The sequence below is a fragment of the Pituophis catenifer genome, unplaced genomic scaffold (genome assembly GCF_029215685.1).
Source record: "Pituophis catenifer annectens isolate HBS135680 unplaced genomic scaffold, rPitCat1.0.hap2 SCAF_1, whole genome shotgun sequence".
NCBI lineage: Eukaryota > Metazoa > Chordata > Lepidosauria > Squamata > Colubridae > Pituophis > Pituophis catenifer.
In genome coordinates, this window is record NW_027256881.1 from 231,188,137 (window position 1) to 231,213,929 (window position 25,793).

Genomic DNA, 25,793 nt, shown 5'->3' on the forward strand with positions numbered 1-25,793 from the left:
TCTTACAGAAACTGGGAGAGTTAATTGTTTTCTATGTTCCCTTCTGAAGTTCTTAGAATCAGGAAAGCGTTCAATCCTTCAGTCCTGCTCCATAGCTGAGTTTAATTACAAAGCCCTTGGAGGGAAACCAGTATTCTGATTGCCAGGCAAGGTGGAGTAAATCAGAATGGAAAAGTCTGGTCATATTTCCGCCTTTCTTATTTTGCCTCCTTTTCTTCTTATTCAGGAGGTGGCCAGAGAGAAGAGAAGCACCACTTCCATGAAGAAATTCTGGGCTGCAGAAACTTCTCATCTGGAAAAGGCTGGTCCAATCTGATCCCCTCCCGGGCTTCAAATTGAGAAGGTGGCCAGCTGGGCTTTGCATTAAAATCATATCATGTATTAATCATGTTTTCCACTGTGTTTTGACTTCTTTCAATGATGTTGTCATAATACATTCTAAAGGGACGAAGGAAGCTAATTGTCTGGATCCCTCCCAGTCGGGTTTCAAGTCTGGACACAGACCTGAGCCAGCAGTGATTATGCTTGGGGATAATTTATGGCAGGATAGCCACAGGTCATCTACAAGGATGGATTCTATCCTGACTCTCTTTAATTTCTTGGAAACTTTTAAAAAACATCAGTCACAGTATTCTTCTGCTCAGGTAATGGAAACTGAAGGCATGGTGGTGTAGTGATTAATTCCCAGTTCTAGGAGTGGTTCCAGTCATATTGGGGGCAGGGAGATGCATTTGCTTTGTGGGGTAACACAGGATAGCAATAGCAATAGCAATAGCACTTAGACTTATATACCACTTCACAGTGCTTTACAGCCCTCTCTAAGCAGTTTACAGAGTCAGCATATTGTCCCCAACAATCTGGGTCCTCATTTTACCCACCTCAGAGGGATGGAAGGCTGAATCAACCTTGAGCCTGGTGAGACTCAAGCTGTCAAACTGCTGGCAGTCGGCAGTCAGCAGAAGTAGCCTGCAGTACTGCACTCTAACCACTGCGCCACCTCGCTCATGTCTTATGTCCTTGCTTTGTAGGGTGCTCTAGGCTTTTCTACTTAACATCTGTCTGAAGATGCTGAATAGAATCATCCATCATCCTGCACTTAAGTAACATCAGTATGCTGATAAGGCCCAGTTATGTATCCTAGGCCAGCTGGGTTCTGTATGCATCTGAAGGTTGTAGAAATCGTGATATGGAAGAATGATTTAAGATAAATCCTAGAAAGAATAGATGATTGTTGATTTTCAGGCTACCTAAATCAGATGATCATCCATATTTGGTTTTTTTGGATGGGTTCACATTATCCCAGAAAAACCTATTTCACATTTTTGAATTCCTTTAGACTCAGAATGTCTGCTTGAAAAGTGGCACCCATGGCTAGACTGCCTTTGCACAAATTCAATGTATGCCAATTGCATGCATTGGGTCCATTCTTGTGGTCATTCATGCCTTAGTCACCTCTTATTTGGGCTACTGCAATATGGTCTACATAGGACTGCCCTTGAAAATCTGTTGGAAACTACTACTGGTCCAGGACACAGTGACACAAGTAGTTATGATCTTACTGTGCATGCTGCACTGGTTTAGCACCATGGTGTGCTATTCAAGATGTTAATAACCACTTATAAACCCTTCATGGCACTTGAGCTGTCTTCTTATAGAACTGCTTAACTCCAAATTCTTATCCTGTAAGTTTTGATAAGGTTAACATGTCCTGGGTCCCATCACTCAAGTAGTTATCATTTTATAAGGTCAGATGACATGCCTTCTTTCTCACCACACCTGCTCCTTAAGGTCAGATGGCCCTAATCTACCTGCCTTTTGAAAGGCTTTGAAGACCTAGCTTTGCCCCCAGGCATTGAATCAAAAATTCTGAGATCACCTTTAAATTGTTTCACTGTGTCTTCCCTGTGATGTGTTTTACATTTTTGGTTTATTACTTGTTTGTTGCTGATTTTGATAATCACCTTGAGCCACATGGGGAGTAGGTAGCCATATAAATTGACATAATAAAATAAGTAAATAAATAAATACATTCTTCAACTTATCAGTCTTCCCCAACCAGATACCCTCTATATATTTTTGGACTATAATGTTCATCATCCTTGGACAGCATCCTCCTTAGTTGGGGTGAATGGAAGTTGTAGACCAGCAAAGCTAGAAGAGTCATTACATTCTTGTAGTAGGAGATGCAAGTGCACAAATGATGCTCCTCAACTTAAGCTACAAACATCATTGTAAGCAAACATTGTTTATCTAAATCTCAACTTTTAGATCAGGAAGCATAGTCTGAAGCTGGTGCTGAATTGCCAATTCCTTATTCAAATTTTAAAAAGTTATCTGCATACGTAGGTGATATCAAAATTCAGGAGACAGAAAACAAGCTGAGGTAAGCACAAGCTAAGGGTGTTTGGCAAGCACTGCATGTTCATCCTGTCCATGGGGAGGGAGAGGGCATTACAATCCCGTCAATGAAAACAGTCTGAAAATATGGAGGGCTCGAGCTTACTGGTAGAGCCTTTTCATTCAAGGGGACTGTTGTCAGTCAGCAGAGAAGATGATGTCAAGTTAAAGGAGACTTGGGATCAGTGATGGGTTGCTCCCCATTCGGATCAGTTCACAAGAACTGGTAGTAAAACCGGTGGGAGGCCCCGCCCAGTGCCCTGGATGTCATCATCAGCAATCTGCGCATGCGCAGAAGTTGCACACGCGAGCAAAGCAAGCACGTACCCGCGATCCCGTTGTGAACCAGTAGTAAGTAGAACCCACCCCTGCTTGGGATGGCTTGGGATTCTGGGACTTGTAGATGAACTTATCTGGGCAGTGTTATGTCAGGAAGACTGGAGTAACTCTTGATCTGTTGCACACAGGTTATATTTTTTGAACCCTGTGATTCTGAAGGAGCTGAAGCCCACTTAATTTAATTGATGGTTAAACAAAAATGGTTGGAGCTAAGAAGGGGCACATAAAAAAGAAAGAATCATACCCTTCAGAGATGGGATGAGACCTATTTCATACTTTCAGTTTTTTCCCCACAAAGAGATTTGGTCATTTCTGTATTATTTTTTTGCTATGCCTGCACTTTCAAAAGCAGTTTTGTTTGCAGACATTAGCAAACGAGACAGGTGTGGTCTGAAAGTACAATTTGCAATGTGAAGCACTGCGGAATTAAAATGCTACTTATCCAGCTACATTTTCTTTCAAGGATATTCCCCCTTCTTGGCCCCTACTTTTCTGTTTATTTTTTTATGGCACTGCATTAGCCACAATCAAGGGATTACATTGGGAGAGAAGGGAAATCACTATTGTAGCTCACTTCCTAAATTCACTACGCGTTGTACGTAAGATACAATTACACCTGCCGATGTCTATGAACAGTATAAGAACAAGACAAATGCTTTATGTAGGAGAGCTGACCTGGGCATCCATATTCTCAACATTGCCAGGACCCATTGTGCTAGTTTCTTAAAATCCACGATGAAGCAATTTCAGCCTCAAAACATTACAGGTAGTCCTCGATTTACAACCCACAAATGGGCCTGGAATGTTCGTCGCTAAGCAATGCGGTCCTTGCATTGCACCCAGTCTAATGACTTTTTTTTACCCTGGTCTTTAAGTTCACAGTTCATGGTTAATAAACAAATAGAAATACTTCCTCCATTGACTTTGCTTGTCGGAAGTTCCCTAAGTTTTATTTATTTAGCATATGTTAATAATTGTTACAAAAGATATCACAATGACATTCCCAATGAGCAAATATGAAGCGATTTACTTTATTTACAAATTCAAAGGTAGACTATTTACAGTCAATACATGATGGAGAAAGTCTGAGGGTTTTCTCCTGATATGTGCTTATATGGGGACAGGGAAGAAGCCTCCCCAAAGAATGTAAGAATCGTACACTTGGGCGTCCCCTGAGTAATGACATAGAGTCAGTCAATTCTTCCACAACAGCAGCCAGACGATCCTTGTGAACTCATGACTTAAAGCACATCACTGTGAGAAGTCCTCTGAGAAAATTGAAAATGATGATCACATGACCCTGGGATGCTGCAACTGGAATAAATACATGCTGGTTGCCAAGTGCTCAGATTTTGATCATGTGACTGCAGGCACACAGCAACAGTTTTAAGTGCAAGGGCCTATCATAAGTAATTTTTTTCCACTGCCATCATAACTTACATGTCATTAAACAAATGGTCTTAAGTTGAGAATTACTTGTAGTTCCATGTTTCCCCAGACAATTTTGGCTGGTTTCATAACTTCCAGCTACGCTGTTGTGTAACGGACTAAAAAAGAAACCCAAAATTACCAATCTTAGGATTGGGTTGGATAAGACAGAAACCTCACTGCTCTTGCTGGTGTCTGGCAAGATTAAGGATTAGGCAATGCTGGCCAATAAAAGTCAGAGAAGAACCTGTTCCACCCATTACATCATTCTTAATGGTCACCAAGTTTGGGGTGGCTTCTCCTATCACTAATTACTAGATATTTCTGAGATATTCAGGCTCAGTCTAGTTTGGAAGCTCCAAGAGCCATGGTGCCGCAGTGGTTAGAATGTAATACTGCAGGCTACTTCTGCTGACTGCCGGCTGCCAGTAGTTCAACAGTTCAATTCTTACCAGCTCAAGATTGACTCAGCCTTCCATCTTTCCGAGGTCGGTAAAATGAGGACCCAGATTGTTGGGGGCAATATGCTGTAATATTCTGTAAACCGCTTAGAGAGAGCTATAAAGCACTGTGAAGCGGTATATAAGTCTTATTGCTATTGCTCCTTGAGCTTTCCATAGAGGAAATGCAGATTCCTTCTCCCTCCGTTTTCCAATCAACACCTTTTGCTGCATAAAGGAGCCTCCCCCCAACTGGAAAACCCAAGGATGTTATTAGAAACTAAGCCTTCCATCATGCCTATCAGCCACCCTGACTCAGGATGAAAGTTCCCTGACTTGAAGAACGGATACTCGCCCTTCAATAAATTATTTAGGCAGCAATCAACATTAGAACCTCCACATATAAATACATATGCTCACAAACTACTGTAAAACATGCAAGTTAAATGTGGTCAGATAGGTATACATGTGCCATCCAATTCTGTTAGTTGCCTTTGGAATTTATACTGTATTTACAAAGCCAGAATAAAAGTCAGGCAATTAGACAATGGAGCCCTAAGTATAAATGTTTCCCTGGGCCCAAGCCATATCACAATAGGAAGCAGGTGAGTCTCCCTAGGGAAAGCATTGCAGTTAGAATTGCTGCCTCTCCCCTCTAGCCATACCCTGGATAGTGAGGGAGCCTTGTGATAAATGCCGACTAAAGGCGATAGGGAGAACACGGAGGCAGGCCTTTATATAGCCACCGCACCAGGGGTGAAATGCTCCCGGTTCAGACCAGATCGCCCGATCCGGTAGCGATGGCGGCGGGTGGTTCGGAGAACCGGTAGCAAAAATCCCTGCGCCATCCCCCCCCCACATGGCCAGCTGAGCTGTGTGATCATCAGAGGCTGTTTTTTTTAACTCTTAAAAGCATTTTTTCTACAACCTCTTCGGCCGAAAAAATGTTTTTAAAAGTAAAAAAAAAAAAGCCTCTGATGATCACGCAGCTCAGCTGGGATCGTCAGAGGCTTTTAAAAGCATTTTTTTTTACAACCAAGAGGTTGTAGAAAAAATGCTTTTAAAAGTAAAAAAAAAAAAGTTGGCCACGCCCACCCAGTCACATTACCCCCCACCACCAAGCCACGCCCACAGAACCGGTAGTAAGAAATTTTACATTTCACCACTGCACCACACCCATCATAAGGAAAGCCAGAGAAAGCCAAATTAAAAGAAAGAAAGAAAGCCAAATTAAAATAAAAGCAACTGCCCAATATCTCAAACAAACCATGAAACATTTCCATAGCAGCAAGCAAACAGAGAACCTCCCATTCCTATTAACGGTTACAGTTTCTTATACAAGAGATCATTGAAATCACTTAGGCCTATGGTTCTCAAACCGTGGTCTACGGACCCCTGGGTAGGGGGAGGCACGATATCGTTATGATTTAAATCTTAAGTCTTGGTGGTCAATGCCCACAAAATGTATTTAAAGGGGGTCCGTGGTGAGGAAAAGGTTGACCACCACTGAGCTAGGCTTATTCTGGACAAAGTCTGTGTCACAAGTCACAGAATCTCATAATTATGTCGACTAAACAGTTAACACCAGAGAACCTCTGAGCATATGCAGAAGGCTTGTCAGCAGAAATAATCGCTCACACCCTGCTTCCTCGTATAGACCTCGTATAGAAGTACAGGTAATCCTCGACTTACAACCGTTCAATTAGTGACCATTTAAAATCACAAGGCCCCCGGGAAAAAGTGACCGATGACCATTTTTTACACTTACGAGCTCATGTGATCGATATTTGGACGCTTAGCAACTGACTCATATTGATGATGGTCGCCAGTATCCCAGGAGTCACGTGATCCCCTTTTGCGACCTCTTGACAAGCAAAATCAATGGGGAAGCCTGGTTCCCTTAACAACTGAGTTCCTAACTCATCAACTGCAGCGATTCACTGAACGACCGTGGCAAGAAAGGTCGTAAAATGGGGCAAAACTCCCTTAACACGTGTCTCGTTTAAACAACAGAAATTGTATTTATTTTTATTAAATTTATATGCCGCCCTCTTCCCGTAGGACTCGGGGTGGCTACATAATTAAAATATATAACAATAAAAACCCTAAAAGCAGCCAATATAAAACCCCATCAGAATAAACTCTCGTAGCAGATCAGGGAATTCGCTGAAACATTCGCTGAATGAAGAAATGTTGGCCTGGATGACGGTCGTAACTACGTACTACGTTTTACAAGAGCGCAGAAGTTCCTACGCCCCAGCTGTTGAAAGAGTCTACATTCCCATCAGCCAAGTCAAAGCTCCAGGCTTTGTGGCACCCGCTGAACGCCGGTTTTGCTTTTGCCCCGCCGCCGCGCTGGCTTTCGGAACGAAAGCAAACACCAAGCGGCACAAAACCCCTTCTGAAAGCGAACTGCGCACCTTTAGTTTTGTTATCCGGATTAAAGCGAAACGCCCTGAGAAGTTTCTGCAGGGCTCGGCTGAAGCCAGGACGAAAGAAAAACAAATACATAAATCCGAAGCCCGTAGGACTCAGTCCCAGCGGACCAAACGACCCCCGATAAAAGCCCACCGACGACTCTAAACCACTTTTTTCCACACTTACCTCCGCAACCGGCTCGCGGTTTCGCCCCACCAAAGAACTTTCGCGGCTGCTCCCACCCCTCGCGTCGCCTCGAAGTTCGCGACGGTCTGACGGCCTTGGGAGAAGGAGGCAGGGCGGGGCGGGCCAAGGAAAAAGCAGAGGCGGGTCCCTCGCTGGCCTAAAGTAACCCGCGGCGGACGAAGCGCGCACGGAGGCGCCCCCAAGAGGTGTGGTCAGGAAAGTGCAGACGGAAAGTTTGTTACGAGACGGAGGCGCTGATAATGAAACCGGAAAGTCCTTTGGAAGCGGAAGTTTCCGCTCCGACGACCTGAAAATGGGCAGCATTACTGCTATCTATCTATCTATCTATCTATCTATCTATCTATCTATCTATCTATCTATCTATCTATCTATCTATCTATCTATCTATCTATCTATCTATCTATCTGACTGCTATGGCTCAGACACTGTAACTGGTGCTCTTGGAGGTGGTGGGCTACATGCCTATCCCTAGGTATTCTGGCTGGGGATGATTTTAATAGTAACAGAGTTGGAAGGGACCTTGGAGGTCATCTAGTCCAACCCCCTGCTCACTCAGGAGACCTGTATTAGGGATTCGAACCGCCAAACTGCCGACCTTTCTGATGATGTTGAGTTGTAACCCACCCAGAGAGCCTCAGGAAAAGGAGGAATGTTTTGGTCGTCAGAAATGGTATAGGGTCCCCTGCTTGAGCAGGGGGTTGGATTGGATGACCTACAAGGTACCGTCCAACTCTTGTTATTTTATTCTGTTCTATCTTGGCAGCAACTTGCACTGGAAACAAATGAAGAAGAATTGAACGGAATTGAAGAAGAATAAATGAACCGAATGGGGACCTTAGCGTTGCATTCCTGATGATCAGCTTTCAGAATAAGTGATTATGGCAGTGCATAGTTGTATTTTTCCCCCAAAAAAATATCCCATACACGAGAATTTTGTTTGCGGGTGAGGGAGGGGGAAACAGTGTAGGATGCAATTATAATTTGTGCATGCAGAGTGCATTGCTACAATGTAGCTGTCTTTCTTATGCCTATCTGCTTTGAATAAAAACGTGAAACTGGTTTGTATTGGCTCACACTGTGCTTTACATAGTTCATAACTGACTGCATCAAACTGTAACTAATTCTCCTGGGTTTCTTTCCCAGCACTAACAGGAGAGGCTGGGGCCTAAATAGGAAATCTGCATGCAAAGCTCATGTGCCACTCCAGAGCTCCAACCCTTCACTTTGTCTTGGGGCTCATTTGCTCACGCTGTGCTTGGCACCACAAAGACACCCCAAAACTAACTGCTTAATGAGGACATTGATGCCCAGTGTCATCCTTAACTTACTCTTCGCCCAACACGAAGGCAGTATCTGCTTGTCTTTTCTTGCTGCACTTCAGAAGCTGGGTTTTGAGCGTTTTCCCAGCACAAGCTGCTACTATCTGGTCTGTCTCACATGTAATCATAATGACATAAGAGGTGAGGGCCTGGCTTTCACCCATTGACTATCTGAGGTGAGTGCGGACGCATGGTTCCTAGTTCAGGGCCCTTTGCATTTTGGCAGGAGGAGAAACAGGACTCTCCCACAATGCCAGAAAGCCATCACTCCTACTTCTCTTGCCAACTCATGGGTGGCAGGCAAAACAAGGAAACCAGGATGAGAAGTGAATCTTTTGGTACCAGTATTTTCCAGCACCAAAATATCCTGATTTTTTTTTACCATAGAAAACAAAAGGAAGTAGGTCTCCTATGTCAGTCTCTGATGCTATCTTGATGCTGGTAGTGAAGGAGCTGTTCTGCTTCATTTCTCTGCTCCCATGAAAAACAGTAAGGTGGGAGGGAGAACAGCTCCTCTGGTATCTGTCCTTTGTTCCAGTCTCAAGAGAAATAACTTTTGTGGGAGTGTAAAAAGAAATGGATATATAGATGGGTAAGTGAACTCCAAGGGACACGGTGGCTCAGTGGCCAAGGCTGAGCTTGTCAATCGAAAGATCAGCAGTTCAGCGGTTCGAGGCCCTAGTGCCGCATAACGGGGTGAGCTCCCGTTACTTGTCCCAGGGCTTGCCAATCTAGCAGTTTGAAAGCATGTTAAAAAATGCAAGTAGAAAAATAGGGACCACCTTTGGTGGAAAGGTAACGGAGTTCCGTGCACCTTTGGCGTTTAGTCATGCCGGCCACATGACCACAGAGACGTCTTTGGACAGTGCTGGCTCTTCGGCTTTGTAACGGAGATGAGCAGCGCCCCCTAGAGTCAGGAACGACTAGCACAGATGTGTGAGGGGAACCTTTACCTTTACCTTTACATGAAGGTCTCTACTGTTGATACTGTGTCTAGTATTGTAGACAATACTATTGTAGACATGGCTTAGGTCTGGGATATTTGTTGGCCCCCCTGCAGCCAGCAACAATCTCCAATCGCCCAGTGCGTTCCCACAGACAGGGCCTCCTTATGGTGCCGTTGGCCAGACAATGTCGGCTGGCAACCCCCAGGGGGAGAGCTTTCTCTGTGGGCGCACCCACCCTTTGGAACCAACTTCCTTTGGAGCTCCGGATGGCCCCTGACCTTCGCTCGTTTCGCCATGATTTGAAGACTTGGTTATTTCGTAGCCTGGACTGATGGGGGGGGGGTTCTTAATAGTTTTTAAACTGATTTTAAACTGTTTTAATTCGAACTTTTAATTTTATATTGATGTCATTATGTATTTTACTGTTGTGAGCCGCCCTGAGTCCATTGGAGATAGGGTGGCATATAAATCGCAGTATTAAACTAAATATTAAATTAAATTAAATTGTAAGAGGTGGAAGTATGGGAGGGTTTCTCCTAAAGTCTACCACCATTTCTATGGTTTGAGTATGTTCAGTTCCAGATTGTTCCGGTCGCACCACGAGGCCAGTTGTTCAACCTCCCGTCTGTATGCAGATTCATCATTGTCTCGAATGAGACCGATCACTGTTGTGTCATCTACAAACTTCAGTAGTTTAACAGATGGATCGTTAGAAATGCAGTCATTGGTATAGAGAGAGAAGAGAAGTCGAGAAAGCACACAGCCTTGTGGGGTCCCTGTGTATAGTTATCTGATGTGATTCTGCTTAGTTTCACCTGCTGCTTCCTGTCTGCTAGGAAGCTTATGATCCACTTACAAGTGTGTTCAGGTACCTTTAGCTGGTTTAGCTTAGTTAGAAGAGTGTCTGGAATGATGATATTGAATGCTGAACTGGAGTCTACAAAGAGGACCTTTGTGTAGGTCTTTGGAGATTCAAGATGTTGTAGGATGCAATGCAGAGCCATATTAACAGCATCATCTGTTGATCTGTTTGCTCAGTATGCAAATTGCAAGGGGTCTAACAGCGGATCCATGATGGTTTTCAAGTGGGACAGCACTAGCCTTTTAAAGGTTTTCATGACTACAGATTTTAGAGCAACTGGTCTGTAGTCATTCAGTTCCTTGATGGTGGGCTTCTTCAGCACTGGGATGATAGTAGAGTGTTTGAAGCAAGAAGGAACATAGCACATCTCTAGCGACTTATTGAAGATTCAGGTGAAGATGGGGGCCAATTGGACAGCACAGACTTTTAAGCAAGAAGGAATTATCTTGTCTGGGCCTGGAGCTTTTCCTGGCTTTTGTCTGTGAAATAGGTCTTGCACTTCCTTTTCTGTGATCACTAGGGGTTGTGAACCCAATGGGATGGGGTCAGTTGTAGGAGGCTTGGCTGTTGTTAGTGTGTCTGAGATGGGGGTTGTGGAGATAGGTGGCTGTACTTTCCTTTCAAACCTGCAGTAAAACATGTTCAGGTCATTTGCCAATTGTTGATTTCATTTAGCCTGGGAAGGAGGTTTGCCGTAGCCGGTGATATTTTTAAGAGTTTTCCACATGTTTGCTGGTTCATTTGTTGAGAATTGATATGGTGTTAAAGTCTGATGTTTTAATTTAAAGAAAGAGATCTTCCTATTTCATTTTTTAAATGCAAAAATAGTCTTTAAAAAAGTCAGATAGGGCAGGAAATCTGCTGTGATCATGTTGTCTAATTCCTGTTCTACAAAATTAGGTTCTAGATGCTGCTGAAGCCAGCCTCTTATCATATTTTCACACACCAAGTAATGTAGCTCCCAAGAACTTGTTTTCATATTGTAGAAAAATTGAGCTAATAGTTTTCTTATGATTGCAATTGGAAAAAGCTATTGCCAGAGGGAGCTATTGAGCTAAATGAGAATACTTTTCAAAACTCCTTCAGGTAAGATCAAACTAGTCATTATGTATCAGTTCTATAAATAGGCCGTCAGCATTTTTTGCTGAAGATTAAAACAGTGCAGAGATATCTGAATTAAAGCAAGGTTATGGATTGGAAGGGATGTAGTCTTTTATCTCCTACTCTTTATTCAGTTGAAATCTCTTCCAGGCTAGCTCTTCTCAAATCCTATTTGTCCTGTGAATCATGTCATGCAATTAACTGTATAAGCTGTCATATAAGCCATGATCACAATCTGTCAGGCATAATTGTTTAATTTAATAATAATCCTGGAAGAGCAATCATAAACATATCTGAAATCTTGAGAAGCAGAGTTTGTTAGCTTTATCTGATTGCTTTGGTTCACCATTTTCTTTTACTATGAATTTCAAACATAAATTTATTTAAGCTCACTCAGTGTGTCAAAATATTAGAACCAATCTTAGTATAATATGGAAAGCACAGAAGAAATAACAGGAAACAAAATTGTTTATATTTATATGCGTTTGTGATGATGGGGATGTACTTGAACATATACTGACACACTGACACGCATACAAGATTGAATAATTTTATATTCAAGAACATAGATTTTAACAAAAATTATAATTCAGATTAAAATTACCATACATTACCATACCTTTTCCCATCAACAGGAGGCTCTGCCCCTTTGGCAGGTGTTGCTGGAGTGTGTTTGCAGTAGCACCTCTTGGTTTTACCCCACTTCAGCAATAATTATAGGGGGGGTCTTAAACGCTAGGATGGACCCAAACGATCAAGCATTATTTAATCAATTTAAGATCCATTATGATGAGATTGTACCAGGAGAACCCCTGCATTCCAGACAATTTAAAGACCCTAAAGCAAATCGGGCAGGTTTGTGTGTAAGACAGATGACTGTACGTTTGGACTTTTGTATCCTTAATGGTTCCACATGGGGCAACTACCCAGCAGAATATATTTATCGGGGAGCAGGAAGAAAATCCATAGTTGATTACTGGATAATATAATACGACCGCCTGAAGTTCTTATAGGAAATGGAGGTAGACTCACAACTGGAAAGCAATCACAATTCAGTAATCCTTACTCTTACATTACACCAGAAATTTCTAAGGGCTGGCTCAATCTACCTACCCAGGTTAGAGAGCCAAAATAACCAAGTAAAAATTAAATGGACCGAGAAGTAACTAAATGGATGTTAGTTCCAGAAACCATAGAACTACGTACATCTCTACTAAGAAATAAGTTTGAAGGATCATACTCAGAGTGGTTTGAAACTTTAATTTCAAATTTGAAATCGGTTCTCACTAACAGAATAGTAGCTCACTCCAAAAGTTTTAAAGAATAAAAAATGGTTTGAAAGAAATTGCGTGCAACTGAAAAGGATATATAACAAGGGAGTACAGAAAAAGTAAAAACATCCCTTCTGAGGATTACACTTACTACTTAAAGCAGTTAAAGGCACGATATAAGACCCTTCTAAAAGAAAAGAAAAGTGTAGCTCTGAAGGAGTCTTGGCATAAATGAATTGTATCAGTCAAGACAAAAAATGCATCCCTTTTTTGGTACATCACCTGAGGATTGGGGAAATCCCCCATGCCCTGCCCCCAACTAATCAGGTAATGATTCATGCCTGGGAAGAATATTTTAGAGAGCTATATACAGACCCCGACTATGTAACTAAGGAGAGCCAAATTAGTATGGATCAAACTCCTTACTGGCCCCCTGTTACACCAGAAAAGATATCCCAGTTAATCAGAGCCCTCAAGGCTAATAAGGTACCTGGTGCTGATAATGTCCTGCCAGAAATAATCAAAGAGAACACCAGTTGGTGGGCTCTACTTTTAGCATCTCTGTTTACATTTATAGATAAAATGGGCCGTATGCCAAGAGATTGGGGATTAGCAATTATTATGCCAATTTATAAAAATGGTAATAGAAATGACCCAGGCAATTATAGACCCATTAGTCTTCTAAGTATTATTAGTGAATTGTATGCCAAACACTAAACTATAAACTTCAAGATTGGCTAATTTCAGGGGAGATAATCAAAGACAAACAAGCTGGTTTTAGAGAAGGAAGATCAATGGTGGATCATATCTTGGTACGTTACCATCTGGTTCAAAAATACACGTATAAAAAAAAATACTCTGTTTTCATAGCCTTCCTTGATTTTAAGCAGGCCTTTGATTTGATATCCAGGAACACCCTCTGGGAGAAATTAAAATGCACTATCAATAAACACCTCTTTTTCCTCATACAAAAATTGTATGCTAATTCCACCTTGAAAGTGAGATGTAATCCTCAAGGGACTTTAACCAGCCCAGTAAGGGTACAAAAAGGGATACGGCAGGATTGCATCCTGTCTCCCTCCCTTTTTAACTTCTATATTAATCCCCTGATCAATCTCTTACAGAACCCTGATCTACATCCTCCTAACCTAGCACAACGCAAAATTCTGATTCTCCTTTATGCTGACGATGCTGCTATTATTTTACAAACTCCCATAGGACTGAAGAGAGCAATTACAGCAACACTTGGGTATTGTAGACAGAATAAGTTGGTCCTTAACTTTGATAAATCAAAAATTTTAGTTTTTGCTAAAAGACCTAGCCAATACTCCTGGAAAATAGAAGGACATAGTTTAGAACAGGATAGGACATTTAGATATCTTGGGGTGGTTTTTCACTCACAAGGGACATGGAAAGCACACTTGGATCATACATTGCAAGCAGCCTATAGGTCCTCAAATGCAATTAAACATTTCTTTTACACAGGTGGAGGTCAATTAGTACCTGCTGCCTTAAAACTTTTTGAGACCAAAACATTGGCGCAAATGCTATATGGGGCACAAACAGGAATCCTTGCAAAGAAAGACTTCCTAGAAACCATACAAACCAAATTCCTGCGAGCCATCTTAGCTGCACCCAAAGGAATTTCAAATACCCAGTTAAGAATTGAGGCATGCCTCAAATTCAGGTAAGAGCCTGGAAGATGATGATCATTCATTGGCTATAAATGCATTTCTTTCCAGAGGGACTGTCCCCGCTATTGTTGACTGATAACTTCCCCTCCGCCTGGAAACAGGCAATAGACCACAAACTGGGCTCTTTTGAGCTCTCACTGATATTCTTAATGTCCCTAGGCTTTGACCAAGCAAAACAAGTAGTAATCAATAGAATGAAGGACATGAAGTTCCAAAAAGAACTAAATAGGTTTCTTCTCCACAGTAGGGACAGAATCAAACCGGGTGTGTGGGAATAGGCAAGATATCTAAATGATCTGATCTTCCCAAAACAAAGAACAGCTTTCTTCAGAGCCAGATTTAACATTCTCCCCTCAGCACTCCTCCAAGGCAGGTATAAGAGAATACCAATAGCAGAAAGGTTATGTCTATGTGGTAAAGGAGAAGTCGAAGATATCTCACATGTTTTATTGTACTGTGAGTTATACAGAGTTTATAGGTCAGTGTATATTCTCCACTTATTAGAGAGATTGCCAGGGAGGGCAGACAATTTTTACATAGGCTTTCTCCTCCAGGACTCAAACCACGCGTGTAGTGGCAAAATTCGGTGTTGCTGCAATGTCCACAAGAAAAAAATTGATTGCAGAATTATAGCTGTCAACTTGTGCCAATTTTCTGGAGATATCTCTAACAATTTTTGGAAAATTATATTTACTCACATACTTATCGGGTCTCCATTCAGGTAAACTAGGGAGTGACCCTAACTGTTTGAGAACACGTATTTTCTTAACAGGGATGTTATTATCCACTATTAATGTCAGTACTATTTTTTAATATATTGTAAACAGTGCTGTATGTTTTTATTGATTTATTTTTATTTATTTATTTCATCAAGCATGTATTAGATAACAGATATAAGTATAAATGTAATTATGAATACATAAGATGGATACGAATAAAAGGGAACATTAGGACAGGGACGGTAGGCACCCTGGTGTGCTTATGCATGCCCTTAAAGACCTCTTAGGAATGGGGTGAGGTCGACAGTAGACAGTCTAAGATTAAAGTTTTGGGGGTTCTGGGAAGAAACCACAGAGTCAGGTAGTGCATTCCAGGCACTGACCACTCTGTTGCTGAAGTCATATTTTCTGCAATCGAATTTGGAGCAGTGTATCTTAAGTTTGTATCTATTGTTTGCTCATGTATTGTTGTGGTTGAAGCTGAAGAAGTCATTGACAAGTAGGACATTGTAGCAGATAATTTTGTGTGCTATGCTTAGGTCAGACCAAAGGCGGCATAGTTCTAAGTTGTCTAAGCCCAAAATTTCAAGTCTGGTGGCATAAGGTATTACATTGCGGGTAGATTGTAATAAAGTTATTCTCTTCTCTTCTCTTCTCTTCTCTTCTCTTCTCTTCTCTTCTCTTCTCTTCTCTTCTCTTCTCTTCTCTTCTCTTCTCTTCTCCTCCCCTCCCCTCCCCTCCCCTCCCCTCCCCTCCCCTCCCCTCCCCTCCTCTTCTCTTCTCTTCTCTTCTCTTCTCTTCTCTTCTCTTCTCTTCTCTTCTCTTCTCTTCTCTTCTCTCCTCTCCTCTCCTCTCCTCTCCTCTTCTCTTCCCATCAACATAATAGATAATTTGCAAATATATAGATACATTAGTGTGATTAAGTCCGTTCACACAGTGGAACGGCCAACATAAACTTGAGAATAGCCTGAGATTAGACAGAAGCCTGGTTCACATAGCAAGCTAAACTATGGGTGGTGTTAAAAGGTCTGTCAGGTTTCTTTGGTGGATTAACTGAATTACACGCTGTTTCATTTTATCCCCAACTCTCAACAGCAATGGCCCCATAATCCAGGTCTGTGTCTGGCTCAGACTGTGGTTCTTGTATCACTTCACTGCTAGTTTTTGTTTAACCAAGATGGGAAACCATGAAACCATGACAAAATGTCTTGTATGGGCCCACTAGCTTTGGCTTATTGAATAAGCCCCAGTTAAGTAAAACACAGATTTGTGTGTTTGTGCCAATTCAATTCAAAGAGGAAGTGGCCATATAGTATTGTCAGAAGAATAATTTGGGGTTGCAACTGGAGCCAGAGTTATGCAATAATAAATTAAAAAATGAAATCCAGACAGTTGTGAGGCAAGGAGAATTATTTTATTCCCAAAAGCAAAGAGGTTTGCCTATGGGGGTAGATACCTAGAAAACGAGGTACAGAAGGGCTGTTTTATAGGGGAGCTTGTCCTAAGTGTGGAAATGTGTACGTACTAATTCTAGGATGACACTTGAGGGGCATGGGCATGTGTATATGTTGAGCTGGAGAAAGGGTTGATTAGATCAAGTGATTTGGGTTGATTCTGTTCATTTGAACTGTGAGCATTATAACTGTGTTTACATTGTGTTAATTGAGTTTTGTGTGTTTGCTTGTGTATATTTATAACTTGAAATAAGTGTTTAATTCTTACGTTTGTGTTTAAAGGATTTCAGAAGCTGTTGATCAGTAACTCTGTGAAGTCCTGGGTTAGTTAACCTATGATTCCCTATATATTTCTACAAGTTATACAAATTTATAAATTCTTCCCACGGTATATCTTTAACAGGAGAACAAATATTTAGAGTACTTTAGAGGGGCGGTGGAGGAAATATTTTCATTTTATGCAATCGGGAACAGACAGAGCATCAGCAGTAATCTTGATAACTTGTCAGTTTACTCCATAAATAAACAAAACCACTTGGCGGTGCTTTGCAAGTCCAGAACATTGCATTATGATCTTTACAAAGTTATTTACCCATTGAGTAAGAAATGAATTTCCCTTTCTGTTAAAACACAGATTATTGCAGAATAAGGGATTGGAGGAGAGGAGAAAGCACCTCTTTCTCTCTATATATATATATACTTGCAGTTGTACCACCAGGCACCAAACCATAGCTCGCTTTTACCTCAGCTGTATCAAAGGTAAGAGTCAGCTTTTCTTACACATATTTTTTATTCATTATGTGCTATTTATACAAGAAATATACAGGAAAGAATTCTTACTTATATATCTTATATTCTAAATTAGAGGCTTAAGCTTACTATGCAGAAGAAAACAAGGTTTCAATGTTATTGCTGTGTTATAACTATTATGATGATGATTATTTTGAATTATTTCATATTTCTTAGCCTGAATATATTAGAGAAAAATTCTATAGCAAGAATTAGGGAGGGCAGTTGCACTGTTTCCAGATGATAGTGGGCCACACATTCCAGCATCTACAGTATTAACATTGGCTAGGCTGGAGACTTTCCTATCTTTAATATGGAAAAAACAGGATCTTTTTATGAGGAGCATTTCCCATTATAAATATAGAGAATTCTTAAAACATAATGTAACAAAGAGTGTAAAGCACAGTTAAGATAATGGTATTGCTAGGATATACATTTTAATTGATCTTAACATATCAAATACCTTGGAATATTAAATAGTGTTATGTATTTTGGTGGGTCTTCCAGGTTCATTGAACACAGAACCTTTTGTGAAAATTTTTTTAAAAAATTCTCTGAACAGCTAGTGACCCAGATTTCCAACTCTTGATTGCAGGCAATCCATTTCCAGAAAAACAATGAGAAAAATAATTTTGTGCGTTCTTGCTGTAATGCTTTGGTCACAAGGTAAGTTATCAGTCATGATCACAGACCCAGTCCCTTCCTTTTAAAACTGAGAGGTCCTAGATTGGAGGTCCTACATGCAGAAGCTAGCAGAAGCATGCTTGAGATCAAAGGGAGATTTGGTAGTACTTTGGGCACAATGGCCAGCACTGGCCAATTCTGCCCACTCCTAGGCTATTCTTCCCAATAATAAGCTAGTGTACTCTCTCCTCCTTTTCCTCAGAGTACAATTGAAGTGCTTTACTGCAATTCCAAGAACCAGTTGTTAAAGGCAGGGGTGAAATCCAGCAGGTTCTGACAGGTTCTGGAGAACTGGTAGCGGAAATTTTGAGCAGTTCGGAGAACCGGTAGCGGAAATTTTGAGTAGTTTGGAAAACCGGCAAATAACACCTCTGGCTGGCCCCAGAGTGAAGTGGGAATGGAGATTTTGCAATATCCTTCCCCCAGGAGTGGGATCGGAATGGAGATTTTGCAGTATCCTTCTCCTGTCACGCCCACCAAGCCACACCATGCCCACCAAGCCACGCCCACAGAACCGGTAGTAAAAATATTTGGATTTCACCACTGGTTAAAGTGTTGTGTAAAATAGAGCTAAGTCAAAGATGAATCTTTTTCCTGCATTGCCTAAAACAATATGGACTTGACTTTTTAAACTTTCATGATCAAAGAATGTCAAAGAACTCAAAGCATATTATTTAAATATGACAGTTTCCTTATCTTTTAATATTTTTGGCCCCTGCTTCTGACTATAAACTGTGCTTTAGGCTATGTATTGGCTCCACCTAGTATTGGTCCATAGGTCATCTGTCTAAAATCCCTTCTCTATTTCTTAAAAGATATCAGAAATAACAAGAATGTAATTTTTAATCTGCTAGGAAGGAAAGTTGTAAATGTACAATTCTGATTCCAATCCGTGTTTCCCCCCTCTCCTCATCAGCATATTTGGCACATACACTTGTGTATGTATAAACTGCCTTCCTGGCCCCCTTTGTGAATATTGTATGACATGTAACACATTGAGAAGAATGTGTAACAAAAGAAAATATACATTGTTTTTTTAAATTATCAACTTCCTAAAGAGAAGCTTCATAGCTGAAATTTCTAATATTATCAAAAATTTATATTTTCAATGATAATACAATGTCAGAAGAAAATATATATATTTAAAATTGTTAAATTCTTGAAGAGGAAGCTTCATATTTGAATTTTCTTATAGTAATTTTAATTAAAATTTATACTATCAATGATAAAATAACATACAAAGTAAAAAAAAAAGAATAGCTAGAAAATGAAAATGCAGGAAAAAAAGAAAACGGAAAAAATAAAAATAAGAGGGAATAGTAAGGCAAAAGAAAAGAAATATATAAAGAAATGACTTCCCTCTTTTCAACAAATATAAACAATTTTAATAACTAACCAGTTTTTCTTAAAGTACAACAACGATCCCAACTTTCCATATCCCACCTCACACAGTCTATCTATATCAGTACTAACTCTTAAAATTAACATCTGGGTCCATTGTTCCAAAATATTCTTCAACATGTTCAATGTTAAAATATTTTACTCCGCTCTGAAAAAGCAAGTCAAATTTAAGTGTTCTTCTCTTTAATTGTAACCTTTAGTTTGTTCTACTTACCCCTACTGCCCAAGCTTCAAAGTCTCATCCTATCAAAAGAATTCAAAGCAAAAGCATTTTCCCACAGGAAGAATTCTTACAATTAATTCCAAACTCTTATTTCAAATCAGTATGGACCTTTATTTCATTTATAAGTTTCCAAATCAAAATTGTAACCATTCTTCTTATTTATTTTATTTTATTTATTGATTTGATTTGATTTCTATACCGCCCTTCTCCAGCAGGACTCAGGGTGGTGAACAGCCAAGATAAAACAGAGCATACAAAATTTAAAAAACAGTTTAAAAGGTAATTAAATAATTTTGGCCCACAATTTAAAACAATCCAGTTAAAACCAATTTCAAATTAAAACCTAACGGATGGGATTAAGCCAGCCCGGCTAGATGAAATAAATGAGTTTTCAGGGCCCGACAAAAAATCCGGAGGTCTGGTATTCTGTGTTTCTCTGGGGGTAGGTCATTCCAGAGGGCGGGTGCCGCCACAGAGAAGGCTCTCCCCCTGGGGGTCGCCAGCTGACATTGTCTGGCGGACGGCACCCTGAGGAGGCCCTCTCTGTGCGAGCGTACTGGCCACTGGAAGGCTATTGGCGGCAGAAGGCGGTCTCATAGATACCCCGGCCCTAAGCCATGGAGCGCTTTAAAGGTGGTCACCAACATCTTGAAGTGCACCCAGAAGACCACCAGGAGCCAGTGTAGCTCACGCAGTGGCAGTTCTGCTGTTTGTTAATTTTTTTAAAAAAAATCTTAAACTTGTATTTAACAGTTCTTTCATGAGGGGTAGAAGACTCATCTGGTGTTTTTAGACTTGTTGATCCCAAAATTCCAAAGCAGTTAACAATTTTTAAATATGTTTTGAAAAGAAAATATGCAAACGTTCTAATACTTTGAGCAAGATGGCTATTCCCTCTTCTCCTGGAGCCATAAACATGCCAGAGAACACTGTTTTGTGATTCTCTTGTAAGCAGGAACTGTCTGGAGTTGTTGTGGGCGATCTCAAGCCCTTTGTTTTTCTGGGGTTTACAAAGAATCATCTACTCTCTGGCTTTTTCATTCTGCCATGGTCAGCAGTTCCACTTTTAGCAGAGCTGTCTTCAGTTTGCCATTTTTTTCCCCCACAGAGGTCTGAATTCTCAAATCTTACTGAATTTGAAACTGAGATATTGAAATTTCCAAAATCTTTGATGCAAATAATTTCCAGCTTTTTTACTCGCAAATCCCATTCATGCAATATGTTAGCTAAAAATAGCTGATGGAAATTAGAAATTGAGTTGCTGTTTTGCCTCCTCTCTTTCAGCTGTGGATGCTCTGGAATGTTATCATTGTCCCAATGGAGGAAGGTGTTTTAGCACAACTACGTGCTCTGGTAATCAAGAACAATGTATGACCATATTCTTTACAGGAATTGGTAAGTATAATAGTGTGAAAAAAATAATTATATTTAGTTTTTTAATTTGGGAGGGGGACTTCAATGAGCTTTGAAAAAAGGCTATGGAGAATCATTAATGGATTGGAATCAGTTGGGAAAAAATTCCAAGTTTCCAAATTGCACAAACCTTACAAAAAATGCAGTTCTACGAAGGATACTATTTTCCATTTCAGTTGCAAAGCACCTCTTTCAAAAGCTGTATACAGCCTTATTCAGTAATAGATGGATGGAATGCACATAGTCACCTTCTGGAAGGTCCCACACATAAATGAGTCAAATCAATGATCTTCAAACATGGAACATAATGACCCTTGGCTAGAATCTGAAATGAACTCAGTATGTTAACCCATTTCCCAAATTCAAAAGAAAATGTTTTTTCCCCACCAATATGATGACTGGATTTTCTCCTGGAAGTGGTTGCGGGGTATATTGTTTTCCAAGTCCTGATCTTTACTAGCTCTATCAAGGCAAGGGCTCAAGAGGTCCAGGAGTCACCTCACCCTTCACCTCAAGAGCCAGGAGTCCTGGGGTGGATTTTATTTCTATTTCTCTGTGAACCTGGGCAATAGGTTGTTATCATTGTTATTGAGCCAGCCATTGTCCAGGAATCGTTTGGCCCAAGATGCACCTTTCAGGACTGAAAAAATCCTAGGATACCTAGCTTCCACTGCCCATCAAAATTTACATTAGTGTCTCAGGTATCCAAACAAACAGAACTGACTAGATTAATCTGGACCCTGGAACAAAGGTATTGCTCAAGAAGAACAATGAGGGACAATTCTTTATCAACAGTTTATGCAATGTTACTCATTACTTCAAGTTCAGGCTGCTCTACAAGACTTAGATGATAGTGCAAGCAAAATGCTTAATAGTGGGATTGCCAATGCATTACCAGACAGCCTGCTGATTTTTTGGGATATCAGGGTTGTTTTCAGGGGAGCAGATAGGTCACTTTCAGATCTCACCACCTTGCCTCAGTCTCAGTCTTGCTATTCATGTGAAACACATTTTTCACATGAAAGAAGCAAGAATTTGGAATAATGTGGATGTGCCACATGCCTGACCCAGCTTCCTGTCGAAATGAAGAAAGGGTAATCTATCTAGGAGCTTCCATTGTTAACAAGGGACAATGTTGGTGAAGTGGAAAATTAGATTTATTTTTTCCATAAGCAATCACAAGTTCTTTTTTTTTTCCCTGTAGGATTCCAGCCACCAAGATATGCCAAGAGGTGTGGCTCTCAGTATGAGTGTCAACTTCTGAATTCAGTACAGGGAGTTAGTGCCACTTGTTGTGGCTATGACAGATGCAACCGTTAGCGTTCACTTTAAACTGGAGACCTTCTCAATGATATCATTGGCCTCAACTGATTGTACTGGATGTGAATTGTCTGAAATTGAAGAGCGATTTGGAATGTGCTGCCCAGTAATATTCTCATTCCGTCCTATATGAATGGGAAAATAAATAAAACATGACATCTTTCATTGTGTACTGTGAAAAAGTGCTTGTTTGGTCTATCTCGTGTCTACACTAAATCAATGTTTTTGGAGTTTCCTCAGGTATCGTATTGATAATGTTGCATAAAAGCTAACACAAGTGTACATAATATCCCTAAACATCACAACACTATGCCAATTATCAAAACTCAAGACAAAAAGGAAAAGAAGAGCCTTAACACTATTTCACAGCAATATCTCCATCATTTTCCTTACTCTTTACCAACTTCAATAGCTGGTTAGCAGATTTTTGGGGAAGCCCTGGTCTTCAGATGCTGCCTTTAAATGTCAACTTGGTCTACAATAAATTGTCTCCTGCCCACCATTTTAGTGGGGTTGTGGAGCCACCCTGGCATATAGAACCAATCTCTGGGTGTGCCGAGAAGGGGATGTTCCCCTAACAGAACTATGCCCTTCTAGGAATCAACGAAGGATGACTCCAACCAGACACAACATAGAGGTGCTATTAAGGCCCACCTGGTAAGAGTGGGAAACAGCTTTTGATTCCTCGCTCATTTTGTCCTCAGAGTGTCACCCGGTGGCCCTGTTCCAGATCATCTGGCCCCTCCTGGGATGGGGGGGGGCAGGGTGTGCTCAGGTGATCATCTTCAGGGCTGTGCAGAAGAATTTGTTCAACCTCTGACAAAGTCACTCAGATTCATTCCCATGTGTGGAGCAAGTTCATGCAACATGCCTGAGGAGTAGTCTTGGCCAGTTATCTGGGAACAGTTTGACACTGTTGAACCTGAGAAAATGGACAAGGTCCTCAATAGTGTCAGCACCACCACCTGTCGTAAGATCCTTGTCCCCCTTGGATGGTGAAAACCTCCAAGACAGTGACTGGCAGGTGAATTCAGGCAGTGATTAACACATCATTACAGGAGGGGACATTTCCAGACCTTTTAAAGAGACCCTGGCTCACCCCTTCCTTAAAAAGCCATCACTTGAACCCACCTGCTTGGACAATTTTCATCCTGTTTCCAATCATCCCTTTTTAGGGAAGGTGGTGAAAAAGGTGGTTGCCTGGCAGCTTTAGAGGGTCTTGAATAAAATAGATTATCTGGACTCCTTTCAATCAGGATTCAGGGTTGGTTATGTTCTGCCCCAGCTATGGACCCCAAAGAATGCAGCACACACAAAGTCCGTTCAAACCTTAGTTTACTAAATAAACCAGTTTTTTACCACAACGAATGTTAATTAACTGCATTAATTAACATTAATTAACATTAATTAACATTAATTAACATTAATTAATCACATTAACATTAATTAATTAACATTAATTAATCACATGGCGCTCCCATGTGATACCTCTCCTGCGCGAGCTGCACTGGCTCCCGGTGGTCTTCCGGGTGCGCTTCAAGGTGTTGGTGACCACCTTTAAAGCGCTCCATGGCTTAGGGCCGGGGTACTTACGAGACCGCCTTCTGCCACCAATAGCCTCCCACCGGCCAGTACGCTAGCACAGAGTGGGCCTTCTCAGGGTGCCGTCCGCCAGACAATGTCGGCTGGCGACCCCCAGGGGGAGAGCCTTCTCTGTGGCGGCGCCCACCCTCTGGAACAACCTCCCCCCAGAGATACGTACAATAACAGACCTCCGGATTTTTCGTCGGGTCCTGAAAACCTATTTATTTCAACTAGCTGGGCTGGCTTGAGTTAAATTTTAAATTGATTTTAAATTGGGTTGTTTTAATTTACGGCCAAAATATTTAATTATTTTAAACTGTTTTTAAATTTTGTATGTTCTGTTTTTTACTTTGGCTGCTCACCGCCCTGAGTCCTATTTGGAGAAGGGCGGTATAGAAATGGAAACAAATAAATAAAATAAATAAATAAATTAACAGCCACCAAGAATTCAAAGAATAATACTGAAAGCTTACTGAGGTTGGCAGAATGCCCAGAAGCAATTTACAGGAAGCTGATAAGATAAGCAAGACAAGACACGAAGGTATGTGAACGGAGTTGTTTCAGTCCACGTTCCTCCTTAAATAGGCTAAGGGAGTGGCCAATTAGCCCCAAGCCTTACTCTCGAGGAGACCTCCTCCTGAGGAGCCACTCCTGCCTTTTGGCAGCTCTGTACACCTGTGCATCAAGAAGAGGCTCATCCTCTTCATCCTCTTCACTAAAGGGAGCTTCTGGAGGTTCTGAAGGCCCTGGCTGAATCCCCGCCTCTGGCACCAAATCTTCTCCAGCCTCCTCATTGTCCGACTCAAGTGCCAGCTGCACAGGCTGCTTGCGCAGCACCACACCAGCCTCCTCACTGTCTGAATCAGCTATTAGTTGCACAGGCCGCATACGGGCCACAACAGGTTATTGGACCGAAATGGCATTGGTCATGCTTGTTGATGATCTCTGGCGAGAGTGGGATTGGAATAATGCAACCACTTTCGCTCTCTTTGACTCTTTGGCAATGGATGCAGATGTGCATATCTTCATCATTTTCCTTAATGTTTGTAGTTTATATAGAGTTCATATCACTCTGTGTAACTGCATCCTTGCAAGTGCCCAGAATCTTGGGAGCTTTGGATTCTTGGATTCTTAGTTGGTACTTTGGTTTATCAAGGAGTTCTGGGAGATTAAAATACTGGGGTGCCCCTGGAAGAATAATGAAGAGAACATCTGATCAGACAAGGGTAAAAGCTCATATCTAGGATTAAAGTAAAGGTAAAAGTTCCCCTCGCACATACTGTATGTGCTAGTTTTCCCTGACTCTAGGGGGTGGTGCTCATCTCCGTTTCAAAGCCAAAGAGCCAGCACTGTCTGAAGATGTCTCCGTGGTCATGTGGCAGGCATGACTAAATGCCAAAGCCGCACGGAACACTGTTACCTTCCAACCAAAGGAGGTCTCTATTTTTCTACTTACATTTTTTACGTGCTTTTAAACTGCTAGGTTGGCAGAAGCTGGGACAAGTAACGGGAGCTCACCCCATTATGTGGTGCTAGGGATTCGAACTGCTGAACTGCCGACCTTTCGATCGACAAGCTCAGCGTCTTAGCCACTGAGCCATCATGTCCCTTTGAGCTACCGCGTCCACATGTCTAGGATTATCTCATGGCAATAGGGCTGAAGAAATGTCAGCCTTTCTTCAGCCTTATTGCATCTGCCAATCATCATTCAGCAGCTTTGTTTACGATAATAAGATAACCCAATCCCTACTGGGGAAAGAATATGCTACAGGAACTTCAGCAG

The 25,793-nt window shown here is 41.3% G+C and overlaps 1 protein-coding gene across 4 annotated transcripts in view; it reads right to left on the reverse strand.

Annotated features, from left to right (window-relative positions):
* LOC139323936 (protein lifeguard 3-like) overlaps window positions 1-7,307 on the reverse strand; it is a 57,778-nt gene extending 50,471 nt beyond the window's left edge. For all 4 annotated transcript variants that reach the window (XM_070953797.1, XM_070953716.1, XM_070953635.1 and 1 more), the window contains exon 1: window positions 7,209-7,307. The gene's annotated coding sequence lies outside the window, so the exon portion shown is untranslated. The remainder of the gene's footprint in view (window positions 1-7,208) is intronic.
* Between the last annotated feature and the right edge of the window lie 18,486 nt (window positions 7,308-25,793).